General features: G+C 42.4%; 1 long non-coding RNA gene across 2 annotated transcripts in view; it reads right to left on the reverse strand.

The window, feature by feature from the left end:
* LOC119925883 overlaps nucleotides 1–15,127 on the reverse strand; it is an 84,223-nt gene extending 69,096 nt beyond the window's left edge. For both annotated transcript variants that reach the window (XR_005449838.1, XR_005449839.1), the window contains exon 1: nucleotides 14,995–15,127. This is a non-coding gene — a long non-coding RNA (uncharacterized LOC119925883). The remainder of the gene's footprint in view (nucleotides 1–14,994) is intronic.
* Nucleotides 15,128–16,529: the final 1,402 nt, after the last annotated feature.

Consider the following 16,529-nt stretch of genomic DNA (forward strand, 5'->3'; position numbering starts at 1 on the left):
AACCGTTTTCATTTTTACGGCACTCTTCTCCTGATCTCTTAATGCTTTGCAAATAAAAGGTTGGATCTGCATTAGCCAACTGTAAAACATGCATTGCATAGAGTGATGTGTTAAGCATGGAAATGACATGGCGAAATGTGCCCTCCATCGTCACATTTAATAAGAGCAGCCTAGGAGAGCCAGGGCAACCTTTAAAACATCTCGGAAAGAGAATTGTCCTACCTTCTCTGAAAGGAAAAGGAGACTCTGCCAAAGTAACCAAATTAACAGTGGATTCAAGAAGACTTAGATTAATGCATTAGAGGTCCATGGTAAATTATGAGAGGGGAAATTAGGTACACACAATCAATAATAATAGTATTTGTTAAGTGCTTACTGTGTGCCAGGCACTGCACTAAGCACTAGGGTGGATACTAGCGAATCAGGTTGGACACAGTCCCTCTCCCACATGGGGCTCGCAGTCTCAATCCCCATTTTACAGATGAGGTAACTGAGGCACAGAGAAGTAAAATGACTTGCCCAAGGTCCCACCCAGCAAGGAGGTGAAGCCAGGTTAGAACACGTCCTCCCCCGGGACTGGAATGCCCTCCCTCCGCACATCCGCCAAGCTAGCTCTCTTCCTCCCTTCAAAGCCCTACTGAGAGCTCACCTCCTCCAGGAGGCCTTCCCAGACTGAGCCCCCTCCTTCCTCTCCCCCTCCCCATCCCCCCCACCCTACCTCCTTCCCCTCCCCACAGCACCTGTATATATGTTTGTACAGATTTATTACTCTATTTTACTTGTACATATTTACTATTCTATTTATTTTATTTTGTTAATATGTGTTGGTTTGTTGTCTGTCTCCCCCTTCTAGACTGTGAGCCCGCTATCGGGTAGGGACCGTCTCTATAAGTTACCAACCTGTACTTTCCAAGCACTTAGTACAGTGCTTTGCATACAATAAGCGCTCAATAAATACGACAATGAATGAATGAATGAACGCATCACCTTCTGACTCTCAGGCCTCCATTACACCATGCTGCTTCTCAACTGATCTATCGATCAATGGTTTTTCTTGAGCTCTGTGTGTAGAACAGTGTACTTAATGCTTGGGAGAGCACAACTGAGAAAAGAACATAGTCCCTACCCTCAAGTAGAAGCAGTGTGGCCTGGTGGAAAGAACATGGCCCTGGGAGTCAGAGAACTTGGGTCCTAATCCCAGCTGCGTACATATTTGTAATTAATTTACATTAATTGTAATTGGTGTCTCTCACAGTCTCCCTGTAGACTGTAAGCTTGTTGTAGTCAGAGATTGTCAGTTTATTTTTATATTGTACTCTCCCAAACGCTAAGTACATTGCTTTGCACACAGCAAGCGCTCAATAAATATGATTAAATGGAATTGAAATGAATTTACAGGTACCGAGTCCACCTAATTATCTTGTAGCTACCCCAGCACTTAGTACAGTACCTCACACTTTGTAGCTCCTAACAAATACCATTAAAAAAAAAATCTAACTTACAATGTAATGGTGGAGAGAATGACAGATATAAGTTACGAATGTTGGAGAAAAAAGAAACAGCACTATAGTATCTGATAGCTGAAATAATGGAAGGACAAATAGATAAGTAAATAGAAATATTAGTTAATGTAAGTAAAAAATATGCATTTGTGCTAATGGTAATGAATAAACGTAAGTTGTTGGGTGTACATAACTATCCAATTGGTTGTCAAAAAGGAGAACCGCACAGTAGATTTTCCAAGCATCATTAGAAAAACTGCATGGCCTAGTGGAAAGAGGACAGGCCTGAGAATCAGAGGACATGGGTTCTAATTCCAACTCTGCCGATTCCTCACTGTGTGACCTTGGACAAGTGACTTAACTTCTCTGTGCCTCACGTGCCACAACGGTAAAATGGGGGTTCAATCCCTGTTTTCCCTCCCTCCTTATTTTCCCTACATAGGCTGTGAGCCCCATGTGAGGCAGAGATTGTGTTCAACCTGATTAAATGGTATCTACTCAAGTGCTTAGATCAATGCTTGACACATACTAAGTACTTAACTAATACAATAATAGCAGCAATAGTAATAATAATTTCACCTGATCATAAAATGCGCTAATCCATTGTGGACCTCTTTGGAGTCCTCTTTACTTGGAACACTCTAAAGTATGCATCACTTTCTCCTTCAATAATTTAATAGCTACATTACTAAAAGGTTAGTCAAGTGGACTGAGAGAAGAGGAGTTGCTAACATATTCTGAAATAATATAATATCCAAAAGATGAGCCAGAAGCAGTATGGCCTAATGGAATAAGTACAGACCTGGAAGCCAGAAGACCCAGGATCTAGTTCTGGCTTTGTCATTTCAATCAATCGATTTAAAGAGGGTTTACTGTGTGGACACAACTAAGCATTTGGGAGAGTATGATACAATAGAGTTAGAAGACTTGTTCCCTACCACAAGGAGTTTACAATCTAGAGGAAGAGACAGATGGTTAAAAAAAAGAGAAATGTTCGTAAGTTCTACTGGGCTGAGGATGAGGTGAATATGAGTTACTTAAAGGATACAGATTCAAGTGCAAAGGCACGCAAAAGGAAAAAGTCAGGGAAAAGAGGGTTTAATTGGAGAAGGCCTCTTGGAAGAGATATGAATTTTAAAAGGCTCTGAAGGTGGGAAGAGTGGTGGTCTGATGTATTTGGGGTGGGGGGGATTTTCAGGCCGGAGGGAGGATGTGGAAAAGGAGTTGGTGATGGGATAAACGAGATAGATTTACAGTGAGTAAGATGGCATTAGAGGAACAGTGTGTGGACTGGGCTGTAATAGGAAATCAGCAAGGAGGAGGGGGCAAACTGATTGAAATGAATTGAACTGACTGAATTGACAGCCGATGGTAAGGAATTTTGGTTCGGTAAGAAGGTGGTTAGGCAGCCACTGGAGGTTCTTGAGGAGTGGGGACATGTGGACTGAATGTTTTTTTAGAAAAAAATGATCCGGGCAGCAGTATGGACTGGAGTCAAGGGAGACAGGAGGCAGGGTAGGGTCAGTGAGGAGCTGATGCAGTAGTTAAGGTGGGATCAGCTGAATAGCAGGCAGTTTGGATGGAGAGGAAAAGATGGATTTTAGCATTGTCATGAAGGTAGAACTGACAGGATTTGGAGACAGATTTAATATGTCGGTATAATGAGGGAAGTGAGTAGGAGGTCAAGGGAAGGTTTTATTTAGGATGGAGGTAGATGAGCAACATGGCCTTGTGGATAGATAATGGACCTAAGGAGCCAGAAGGACCTGGTTCGTAATCCCAGCTCTGCCACTTGCCAACTATGTGACTCTGGACAAGTCACTTCACTTCTTTGTGCCTCAGTTACCTTATCTGTAAAATGGGGATTAAGACTGTGATTCCCATGTGGGACAGGGACTTTGTTCAACCTGATTCGCTTGTATCAGCCCCAGTGCTTAGCACAGTGGTTGGCACATAAGTGCTTGACAAATACCGCAGTTATTAGGAAATTATCATGAGCATGTCTAAAAACATTGGGGAAGGAGCCACTGGTAGGGAATGTTGAAGATGACAGGAAGGAATGAAGTGAGGGGGCAAATGTTTTGATAAGGTGCAAAGGGATAGGGTGAGAGGCAGAGGTGGAGGGGAAAGATTTTGAGAGGCAGTGAGAGAGCTCATCTTGAGGCACTGCTGGGAAAGATGGGAGAGTTGAAGAGGGCATAAGAGGAGGGAGAGAGTGGAGAGGAGCAAGGGAGATTTTAGGGAGATTGTTCTTGAAATTTCAATTTGACCAATAAAGTTTGCCTGCTGCATGATTTCAGCAAGTCAGTTATAATAATGAAGGCATCTGTTACGTGCCTACTATTTGCCAAGCGCTGTTCTAAGCACTGAGCGCCGTTCAAATTATTTTTTCTGTGCCTGTTTCCTCATCTGCAAAATGGGGATTCAATACCAGTTCTCCATCTTCTTAGAATGTGAACCCGTTGTGGGACAGGGACTGTGTCCTACCTGTTTGTATTTACCCCAGAGCTTAGCTTGGCAAATAGAAAACACTAAACAATGAGCCCATTGTGGGCAGGGAATGTCTCTATTTGTTGCTGAATTGTACTTCCCAAACGCTTAGTACAGTGCTCTGCACAAAGTAAGCACTCAATAAATAGGATTGAATGAATGAAATACCACGTTACACCTGACTCTCTTTTAAGATATTCCATGTCACACCCCATTTGAGGTGTGAATCTGCACCAGACAAGCCCAACATAAGAGGCCAATCTGTTTGCAAATCTTTCACCCTACAAATAGGACCATTTTTGGAGTTCCATCTCTGAACTTTCCCCACAACCACGATGCTAACACACCTGTCCTGCTGATGGACTGACCATTCTGACTAATCTACATGCCAGTCTTCTTCCACCCATCCTCCCACTTCCCTTGAGAGACTCTCATTGCAGTCCAACAAGGTAAAGGGGATAAGAGCCTCCAGCCCTCACAGGAAATGGCTGTCAATTATGCAGACCGCTGGGTGGAATGGCTAGCATGGATGGGGACACAATCTCTGAAAAAATGTCCTTGGCCTAGTACTTTTTCTGTTCCGAGTGTGCTGACAAAAAATGCAATCCATGACTGTAATAATACCCTTAATGCTAGTGGACTAATAATATGTCAGGTACTGTTAGCTTTCTTAAAACAAATGGATTCTGGGACATTTTTTTTAATATCGATCATGAACTCAAATAGGATGGAGACTATGTCTGATCTTTTTTTTTTTTAATAGCCTTTGCTAAGCCCTCACTGTGTTCCAGGCTCTGTACTAAGTGCTGGGGTAGATACAAGTTAATCGCATTGGACACAGTCCATGTCCCACATGGGGCTCAAAGTCTAATGCCCATTTTATTGATGAGGCAACTGAGACACAGAGAAGCTAAGTGACTTGCCCAAGGTCAGGTGATCTGCTTTGTTTGTAGCTATTCTAATGTTGGGCACATAACTTCCATGGAGTTAGATTGTTTGTGTAAACACAGTCATTCTCCCAAGGGAGAAGATGATGTAAATAATACAATCAGTGGAGAAGGATAAACACTGTTTTTTGTATGGTATTTGTTAAGTGCACAATGTGCCAGACACTATACTAAGTGTTGGGGGAGATACAAGCTAATCAGGTTGGAAACAGTCCATGTCCCTCTTGGGACCTCACAGTCTTAATCCCCATTTTATAGATGAGGTAACTGAGGCACAGAGAAGTTAAGTGACTTGTCCAAGGTCACACAGCAGACAAGTGGCAGAGCTGGGATTAGACCCCAGGCCCTTGTGACTCCAAGGCCCACACTGTATCCACTAGGCATCACTGATTCTCAGTTGTAAAACACTTGTGGAACAATCCTGATGGACAAGGTATAGAAAAAGAATGCAAGAAATATTTGGGGGGAAAAGAGGTAGGAGAAGGAAAAAAGAGAGAAAGTGAATGAGGAAGTCAAAGAAGGAGACGAGGGATGGGGAATAAAATAGTTTAAGGGACTGAGTTTTTAATTTTCAGAGGAAGAATTGAATTTTCCATGAGAAAAATAAATCACAGCAACTTTTATAGGGAGACTAACACGCTAATATCCTTCGGGGAGCACTGAGCTCTCAAGTGGATCTTAGCTCAAGGACAAAAGCGCAAACTCCTACTCTTAGGAGGAGTGTCATGGGATCTTTAATGAACTCACTGAGCAGAGAAACAGGATCTGGGTTTCTACGGGGGACTCATCAGCCTAAGTAAAATTCTCCTGTGTACATCCCTGTAAGGCCTGATTATTGACTAATGAGCCTGTGTGAATAACCTATTTGTTTTCCTATTTGCAAGTAAACATACAATTATTCCAAAGCTAATTTGTCGATTCTTACTTTTCATATTTAATGGATCTTTGGCTAACTCCCAGGTCCTTCTTTGAGGACAAAAAGGCTATTCTTTTTTCTCCCCTCAAAGAATGGTTTTTAGGTGAGCTTCACTAGATGTCATTTTTATTAAGAAACTTTTTTTATCATTTCCATTAGTGGAACAGTCTAATTGCAGTCTAATCAAAAAGGAGAATAGCAAATACCTGCTTGACTTCACCAAATTAACAGGGTGGTGCGGAATGCGTCTTAACAGTCCAGTGAACTGTCAGTGGCAGAAGTAATTGGAAATTGTTAGGATATTTCTTCATGTGATAGGGGTGGGAATTTTTCATGAACTTTGTTAATAGACGAAAACATCTCAAGGTAGATTGGGCTCTCGAGTTTGCTTTATAAAGATGCTTCCGATTGTAGAAAAATTAAGAAAGCAAAATATTCCAATGACATGTTTAATGACTCGGTATTTGTAGCAGTGGTATCTGGCACCAGTTCACCTGTTAGAAAAAGAAAAAAAGAAGCCTTTCTCTTAACCCCTGAAGTTTGAAGAGTGTAAAAGATCACTCTTATCAGTGAGTGAGAGGAAGGTGATTAATTTACCATATAAATAAAAAAAGAGAGAAAAGAAAGAAAACTGATTATGAGTTCTGGATTCCTTCAATTGGAGTAGAAGATTTTTGTTTTTCTGTGGGGGATTTTAATTCACTGTTGTAGCCATTTCAGCAAGCCTCTAATCATTCTTGACAGAACACAGAGTGTGGATGAAAATATATATGAAAGAATATGCTTCAGAAAGCAAAATTAATAGACATCGCAGAAGACATATTCAGCAGTCCATGGAGATTTGACTTTGCAGCTTCCATTAGTGTTAATGGAGAATTATTTGGCTAGTTGATATTTGAAAAGCACATTTAGAAGCAAAAAATGAAGTTCTCTGTGGTCTTATTGATGATCATGAATCATCACTGTCATTGTTCTTATTAATAAACACAACACTATCCCTGTGAATCCCAGTCCAAACCAATTGAGACAAATGGAAGTAAAGGAGATGCTAGTTCATTGTGCGTGTCAGGACTACCAAAAATATATAGACCACAGTGCTGCTTTGAACTATAATTTTTAAATCAGCGTTCTGGACATTTTCACTGTCTGGGATAGTCATGTGATTGACTATACATGACAGTGGCCGCCTTTCATCGTGGAATATATTCATGTAGACATGGCCTTTGACCAGGTTAGAAAGGAAACATTCCTCGTCTTCCAACTCCCCATCTTCCTTTGCTTCTTCATCCCAAACTTCTGATACTGGTGAAGGTATTCTGGGTGAGACTTCATTGCTTTCTATGTAAGATCAGTCATCATCTCATCATCATTAACAGCATTTGATTGAGTGGCTACTGAGTGTCAAGAGTGCTGTCCTAGGCACAAGAGGAACATACAGTGGAAGTCAGTTATACGGTTCCCATCATCAGGGAGCTTTCAACGGATGGGGAGCCAAGCGGACACAAATACAGTGGGTCAGTGAATAGGAGGTTAGATTAGCGGTGACCCAGCCTCTTGAGTTAAACAGCCACAAAAGACTTAAAATGGCTGAGAGCTGCAGAAAAAAAAATAAATTCCCTTAACCGTTTAGCTCACAATCTACAGCAAGAAGAAAGAAATATTGGTCAGCAGACATTCCCTGGGGTTGGCACATAGTGCCAGTGAGCCAAAGCAGGTATTGGGAGTAGGGATGGGCCTCGTCAAGGCCCCCTTTCCCAGACTGGGCCCAGATAGGCGGGGGAGCAAGAGACCACTGCCACCCTAATGGCAGGATAAATGGCAAACTGAGGGCACACGATAAAACAACAAGTGATAAAACTTAGGTATGGCAGGATAAATGGCAACTGTGGGCTCATGATAAAACAACAAGTGATAAAACCTAGGTATGGAAGCCTCACAACAAGGGAAATGAGTTGTATATGACTCGTGAGCCCCTGTTGGTCCACTCATAGCATCGATTGCCATGTTGAAGAGAAACATATGCAAATCAATTAATAAATACCAAGTAAACAAGCAAAATGGAAGTAACCACCAAGATGGATAAAAGGATGGCATGACGTGGGAAGAATGCAGTGCTCTGAACACAGTAAGCACTCAATAAATACACTTGAATGAATGAATTAGTCAGGGAATGTCTATTGGAAGAGGAGACCTTGGTTCGGGCTTAAAAGAGAGGGAGCTTGGGGTTTGGTGGATTGGTTTCAATCAATTGTATTTATCAAGAGCTTACTATGTGCAGAACACTGTACTAAGCACTTGGGAGAGTACATATAACAGCTGGTAGGCACATTCCCTGCCCATAACAAGCTTACAGTATAGAGTGGAAGACAGACATTAATATAAATAAATAAATTGTGACTATGATAAGCGCTATGGGGCTGAGTGAGGGGTGAATAAAGAGAACAAATCGGGGTGATTCAGAAGGGAGTGGGAAAAGAGGAAATGAGGCCTTGGGGAAGGCCTCTTGCAGATGTGCCTTCAATAAGGCTTTGAGGGGGAGAAGAGTAATTGTCTGTTGGATATGAAGAGGGAGGGCATTCCAGACCAGAGGCAGGATGTGGGTAAGAGCTTGGCAATGAGGTAGATGAGATTGAGGTACAGTGAGTAGGTTGGTATTAGAGGAGTGAAGTTTGTGGAATGGGTTGTAGTAGGAGAGTAGCAAGGTGAGGTAAGAGGGGTTAAAGTGACTGAATGACCTTTCTGGCCTGAAGAAATGCACTTCCTGGCTTGCGGAAGTTCCAAGCAGGAGAAAAGAGTGAGCAATGAATTGAAAGTGGGGAATTAAAAATAATAATAATGGTATTTGTTAAGCGCTTACTATGTGCCAAGTACTGTTCTAAGCACTGTGGTAGACACAAGGTCATCAGCTTGACCCACGTGTGCTCAAAGTCTGAATCCCCATTTTACAAATGAGGTAACTGAGGCAAAGAGAAGTTAAGTGGCTTGCCCAAGGTCACACAACAGAGAAGTGGTGGGATTAGAACCCACATCCTCTGACTCCCAAGCCCGGGCTCTTTCCACTAAGCCACGCTGCTTCAATTCCAATTCCAATTCAATTACAAGCAAATATGACAATTAGAAGAATCGGCAAGATTTAGAGACCAACTGAATGCAGGAGGTAATCGACAGGAGGAATCAAAGGTGACACCAATCAATCAATCAATCAATCATATTTATTGAGCGCTTACTATGTGCAGAGCACTGTACTAAGCACTTGGGAAGTACAAATTGGCAACATATAGAGACAGTCCCTACCCAACAGTGGGCTCAAAGGTGTGAGCACCTAGGATAAGGTATCTGGGGGTAATTTCAATAGGAATAATTGATAAAATGAGAACGTTTGGAAAGCAGCTTGAGGAGTTGTTTTTGACTTATTGGATTTAAGGTTCCAGAAAACATTCCAGGTGAAGAAACCCAGTGGCTGGAGGAGATAGAAAACTGTAAAGCAAGTGAGAGGATAGGGCAGAAGATGGGATTCAACTGCATAGAGGAATTATCTAAATCAATCAATCAATCAATCAATCAATCATATTTATTGAGCGCTTACTATGCGCAGAGCACTGTACTAAGCGCTTGGGAAGTACAAATTGGCATCACATAGAGACAGTCCCTACCCAACAGGTGGGCTCACAGTCTAAAAGGGGGAGACAGAGAACAGAACCAAACATACCAACAAAATAAAATAAGTAGGATAGAAATGTACAAGTAAAATAAATAAATAAATAAATAAACAGAGTAATAAATATGTACAACCATATATACATATATACAGGTGCTGTGGGGAAGGGAAGGAGGTAAGACAGGGATGGAGAGGGGTCGAGGGGGAGAGGAAAGAAGGGGCTCAGTCTGGGAAGGCCTCCTGGAGGAGGTGAGCTCTCTGCAGGGCCTTGAAGGGAGGAAGAGAGCTAGCTTGGCGGATGGGCAGAGGGAGGGCATTCCAGGCCCGGGGGATGACGTGGGCCGGGGGTCGATGGCGGGACAGGCGAGAGTGAGGTACAGTGAGGAGATTAGTGGTGGAGGAGCGGAGGGTGCGGGCTGGGCAGTAGAAGGAGAGAAGGGAGGTGAGGTAGGAGGGGGCGAGGTGATGGACAGCCTTGAAGCCCAGGGTGAGGAGTTTCTGCCTGATGCGCAGATTGATCGGTAGCCATTGGAGGTTTTTGAGGAGGGGAGTGATATGTCCAGAGCGTTTCTGGACAAAGATAATCCGGGCAGCAGCATGAAGTATGGATTGAAGTGGAGAGAGACACGAGGATGGGAGATCAGAGAGAAGGCTGGTGCAGTAGTCCAGACGGGATAGGATGAGAGCTTGAATGAGCAGGGTAGCGGTTTGGATGGAGAGGAAAGGGAGGATCTTGGCAATGTTGCGGAGCTGAGACCGGCAGGTTTTGGTGACGGCTTGGATGTGAGGGGTGAATGAGAGAGCGGAGTCGAGGATGACACCAAGGTTGCGGGCTTGTGAGACGGGAAGGAGGGTAGTGCCGTCAACAGAGATGGGAAAGTCAGGGAGAGGACAAGGTTTGGGAGGGAAGACAAGGAGCTCAGTCATCGACATGTTGAGCTTTAGGTGGCGGGCGGACATCCAGATGGAGATGTCCTGAAGGCAGGAGGAGATGCGAGCCTGGAGGGAGGGGGAGAGAGCAGGGGCAGAGACTAAAGAGAAGTGATAGCTGAAATTCAGCTGAGTGGATGAGCATACTAAGAGAAATAGTATCGAGCAAGTAGGTTAGAAGACCCAGAATATCGTGATTTGAAAGCCTGTGTCAGTGAAGTTAAGGCTGGTGAAATTTTCTAGAAGGAAGAGATCAGTAATGCTGAAGGGAGAGAAGAGGCTGATTGAACAGGATTAGGAATGAGTAGAATCTAGTAGATTTAACCAAAAGTAGGTCATTGAAGATCTTGGTGAAGGCAGTCCCAGGAGAGAGAAGAGAGTGATATCCAGATTGCAAGGCTCACAAAGCACACATATGAAAATAAAGCCTGGTAGCTGGGTGGGAGAAGAAAGCTCTACAGTTACAGTATGTGACAGGGTTCGGTAATTTTATTTCGTGCAGAAGAACCAAAAATATGAAACCTGAGTAGATGATGCACAAACAATCATAACATTTAACATTTAAACACACATTAACATAGTTTATCTCGTTGAATGGTAATGATGAAATAATAATGAAAGTAAGAATAATTGGAAGTTAATATTGTAATTGCATTGCAACTGTCCTTATTGACATTGCATTGCATTGCAAAAAAAAGGGGTAAAGAATAAGAGTGGGGAGAAAAAAAAGAGTGGAAGAGGGAGGAAAAAGGGGAAGGGAGAAAAGAAAAGGGTGAAGAGGAAAAGGAAGAGAAGGAGGGGAGAGAATGGAAAAAGGATGGAGAATGAGAGAGAGGTAGAGTAGGAAAGAGAGAGAGAGACAAAGAAAGAGGAAAAGAAAAAGACTCAAACTTATTCTTGATTCTTCTCATTTGGAAAAGGGGTAAGATGGATGCCAGAATTGCAAGGTAGTAATAATAGTAATAATAATAATAATTGTGCTATTTGTTAAGCACCTACTATGTGCCAGGTACTGTACTAAGTGCTGGGTTGAATTCAACCAAGTATTATGCCTGCTGTGGTCACTGTCTCACTTGCTCCTCCTCCTCCTGCCCCACCACCCCTGCTTAACTACTCTGGACCCGATAAAGTGGGAGGGGTGACCTTTTCTAGCACCTGTGGGGCTTGAGATAAATCAGTCAGTCAATAAGTCAATCATATTTACTGAGCATTTACTGTGCACAGAGCTTGGGAGAGTGCAATAGAACAATAAACAGATACAGTCCCTGTCCACAGTGAGCTTAGAGTCTAGAGGGGGAGAGACAGACATTAATATGAATAAATAAATTGCAGATATGTATTTGAGTGTGTGGGGCTGGGACGGGGAGTGAATAAAGGGAGCAAGTCAGGGTGGCACTGGGAGTGGGAGACGGACTTATTCAGGGAAGGCCTCTCGGAGGAGATATGCTTCAATGTGATTCAATAAGGCTTTGAAGGTGGGGAGAGTAAATGAACAGAGGGGGTGGGTGAACAGGCTCCTCTTCTCCCCACCAGCTCTGACCAATGTCATCCACATTCCTGCTTGCAGAGGAGCAGGGAGAAGGCAGAGGGAACAAGGGCAGCACCAGTTTGGCCTGCTCTCTTGTGAGGATGATGGGTAACCAGGATGAGAAAGGCAGCATCCCACATCCAGAGGGCAAGAAGTAGAGCCACCACTTTGGCTTTACCTCAGCCCCTTTCCTGCTCAAAGGAATAAGGCCGGCCAGTTACATCCTGCTCAAAAAACAGTGGGGGCAAAGCAAATGGCATCACCCTCACAGTGTTGAGTCTGTGGGGGAACTAGCTTCCACAGCATCTTGGCACAAAGTCAAACTATTAACTTAGAAACTATATTCCCCTTAATAAATCTTTGCAGAATGGGACAAAAAAAAGATGACAGTAGTAGGCCCAAGCAGCTGCTATACTGTGAACCTAAATGGAGCAACAAAACACATTTAAAGACGCCACACACACAGCATCAGACATCCTCTGCCTTCATAGTTGAAAGATGGGAGGCAACTGTTGCACAAAAATCATATTGGAGCATGGCAAACAAAGGAGTGGCTCTATTTGAGGGAGAAATTTGGGAGGATTGTGAGGCAGAGCCCAAAGCGAACACAGGACCGGAGACTGCAAAAACAAGCACAACAGTGGACAGAGGAATAATTTTGGGGTGTGTTTGATGTGTAGGGATAGTCAAGCCCACTATGACCTATTTAGCTTCGCTCGCCCCTGTAGATAGTCTTCACAATCAGTGGCATCATTTTCAAATGGGAAGGACAACTGTATGTGTATTAGAATTAGAAACGGAGGAACAGATAGAGCATGACATAAAGAAGGAAAGACACAGCACCAGACACTGGGGGAACAAATGCAACACCACCACAAGGAACAACTTTTTCAAGCATATGATATGGAATGGCTCGCCAATCACACTGAACTCATCGGTCACATGCACTAAAAATCACATGATTGGTAGTGTTACTTTTGTACCCAACAGATAGTTTTCTCTTGCTCTCTTTCTCTCTCATGCACACACACATACACCCACAGATATATCAATTAAACGATTGTATTTATTGAACACTTACTATATGCAAAGCACTGTACTAAGCACCTGGGACAGTGCATTATCAGAATTAGCAGACACCTTTTCTGCCCATAATGACCTTACAGTCTATAAATGAAATGGGGTCGCCTTTCCCTTCTGTCTCTACTATCCTATTTCTTCCAAACTCCCACTTAAACACAGGCACTTCCATTAGCAGAATATGAAACGCAATTTTGTACATATATCAAATATAATAAATTACAATTGAAATGGATTTGCCTTATAGATTCATGGATGTGGCTACTGAAGATGAGCTTTTAACTCACAGGCATGGGTGTGACAGATTAAACTTTTGTACTGAAAGGAAATAGAAAACAATATGAATTGATCCACGGAGAGAATAAGTACACCCAATTCAACTGCTATTCAGGGATTGCGTTCTCAGAAGACCAAATGTGAAGAAAAGCTTGCACTGTAATACTGTAATGGCATGGGTATTCACATTAATTCATTCATTCAATCGTATTTATTGAGCACTTACTGTGTGCAGAACACTGTACTATTCACATGTATATGAATACACCCAACCATTCCTTCTGACACCATGTCATGCTCTTTTCAAACAAGCTCCCAGTGTGTGAGGGATTTTCCACAATTTCCTAACAGCACTCTGACCAAAGCATGTGAAAATACTCATTTTGGCAGACATGAGTTTGCAATGAATAACACCAACTGACCTTCCGATGACTTTCTCCTACTAGAGAAATAGAGTTGTAGCCACCTTGATTGCCAGAGAAGAGCAGGTTGGAGGTTTAAACTCATTTATGGCCTCTCTAGAACGCTAAGAATCTTTAAGTCTTCTCTAACCATAACACAATGAAGCTCCCACATATGTTAACACAGCATATGGTGACATTTTAAATGCAAAAATGTCAGGAAATTCAAAGTTATGATTCCCCAAGCTGCCATAAATGGGTTCTGTGTTCTGTCACCTTCCCCCAACCCTGAAAATAGCATTTCATATTGGTCTAGTAGAGGTAGTGTCAACTCAAAAGGTCTTTTATACAAGTGTCATCTCTTTAAAGACCTGCTTAATGCCACTTTTTATTAAGACACGTGAGCAGCAAATTCTCAGCCTACAAGCTTAATACAAGCTGTAGTTCAATTGCACTTTCAAAAGAGATTAAGAGAATAAATAAGATGATGATGATGGTGATGATGCTGTGACAAGAGGTACAAAATCATCTTCAAATCAGCATCAGCATCATCGTCACCATCATTTAACAAAGGCAACAACTTTTTTATTCTGATCCTGGAGTTGGGGTGCAGTGAACTTGCTGTTGAATAGGAGGGGAAGGGAGAAGGAAGGAGAGAAAAAGAGGGAGAGAATGCAAGAGAGAGGAAGATATGAGGAGAGAGAAAAAAAGGAGTAGAAAGAGGAAATAAAAGCAACAAAAGGAATAGCTCCTTCAATCCATCAATTATATTTATTGAGCGCTTACTTTGTGCAGAGCACTGTACTGTGCACTTGGAAGAGTACAACACAACAGAATTGGTAGACATGTTCCCTGCCTACAGCAGATAGAGCACGGGCCTGGGAATCCAAAGGTCATGGGTTCTAATGCCGCTTTGTCACATGTCTGCTGTGTGACCTTGGGAAATTCACTTAACTTCTCTGGGCTTCAGTTCCCTCATCTGTAAAATGGGGATTAAGAGTGGGAGCCTCATGTGGGACAGGGATTGTGTCCCACTTGATTAACTCGTATCTACCCCAGCTCTCAGAACAGTACCTGGCACATAGTAAGCACTTAACAAATACCATAATAATAATAATAATAGCAGTGAGCTTACAGTTTAGAGTGCAGGGCAGACATTAATATAAATAAATAAATTAGAGAAACAGGTCGGCTCTTACCCCAGCCTGAGGCTTAAGTCCTAACCATACAAGGGGCACCTTGCTTGCAGGGTGGCATTTGACCTACTTTTCCAGGGGTACTTTTCCGGTGCCCAACCAAGTACTCCTCCTTCTCCATCTCCTAGTCTCTAGTCCTCACCAGGCACCAGGGCTGGATGTGAGCATCTCCTTTCATCCCCACCTTGGAGTCATCCTCCTGCTTATTTCACCCCATTTCACTGATGGACCACGCAAGCCTGTCACCATGGCAACCATGACGCTGCCATGACACCCTCATAACCAGCCTCTGTTCTTGTTAAGAAGACACCCGGTTGCTTTTGCTCTTATAAATGGCCCAGCCTATACCCAGTTCCTTCTCATGTCCAGCCCATGCTCAGCCTGCAAAGCACCTGGAAGGACTCTGGTCCCGACTAGCAGGGGAAAGAGGTAGATTCGTTTGTTTCCAAATCTACAGATTGTGGCCGATTAAATACGCTACCCTTCCTGACCAAAAAACTATGGAGGGAAAGCTAATGGCATTGCCCATACCTGTCCATGACTCTCAGTCCCTCATGGAATAAGCACCTAAAATTTCTACTAATTTGTAACCTCTTACAAGGAACATGTCATTTATGTAGCTTATAAATTTCATCAGATCATTACAACACAAGGGAGATCGATAAATACCAATTAATAATAAACATTACAGGGACAGGACCATGTTTAATTCCTATCTGCGTATTCTTTCCAAGTGCCTAGTAGGTATCCTTTCCCAGGGCCTAGTACAGTATTCTGCACATAGTAAGTGTTTAAAAATATTATTGCTGTAAGTACTTAAATGGTGCTAATAAAAATGCACTGGTTATTAAAATTCAACCTTGAAATTAAAGAGAAATTACTAACCCCAAAATAAATTTTCTAACTCTTGCTCCCAGAATAGGTAGGAGATTAAAAAAAAAAAAAAACACAGGAAATCATCAGTCTTCCTTACTACACAACTACAAAAAATAACAACAACATTGCTCTCTCCCTTAGAGAGTGGGAAAGTGGCTATTTGTGAACTCGTTCCAATTGCATGCTAATAGTCATTTTAAAAATCTACATTAAGAATCCTTCAATGAGGCAGAGTTAGTAATGTTCAAACTACCATGGTTAGAGACAGCTCAAATTTAGTAAAGATAAATGTGAAATTTTTTTCCCTTGAGGTTAATATTTCTTCTACTTTTTTTTTTTGGTCCTCTTTTGAAATGTGGATTTTATTCTGCTTCAGTTCCTAATTGAGTAATGCTAACTTTCCCTTTGTCGAAATGCAGGATGTTTATGAACAGTAATTTCTTTTCTTTTTTTTTTTTCCTGGAGGGAAAAGCAAGTATTGTGTGTGTGCTAAAGAAAAGTCTTGATTATTCCAAAGAACTGAGTATGTGCGAAGAAAAAGTCCCAACTGAAAAATGTTTCAAATTCCCATTTTCTTGAACATAGATTTCCTTCACTAGACCTATTTCTTTAAGGTTCTGGGACAATGGTACTTTATGCCATGTCTGGGGATTTCAGTGACGCGATGTCTCCACTAATGATTTGTATGAATAGGGCACAACCAAGCCTTGCTGGGGAACTGGAAAGGAG

The sequence above is a fragment of the Tachyglossus aculeatus genome, chromosome 3 (assembly GCF_015852505.1).
Source record: "Tachyglossus aculeatus isolate mTacAcu1 chromosome 3, mTacAcu1.pri, whole genome shotgun sequence".
NCBI classification, from domain to species: domain Eukaryota; kingdom Metazoa; phylum Chordata; class Mammalia; order Monotremata; family Tachyglossidae; genus Tachyglossus; species Tachyglossus aculeatus.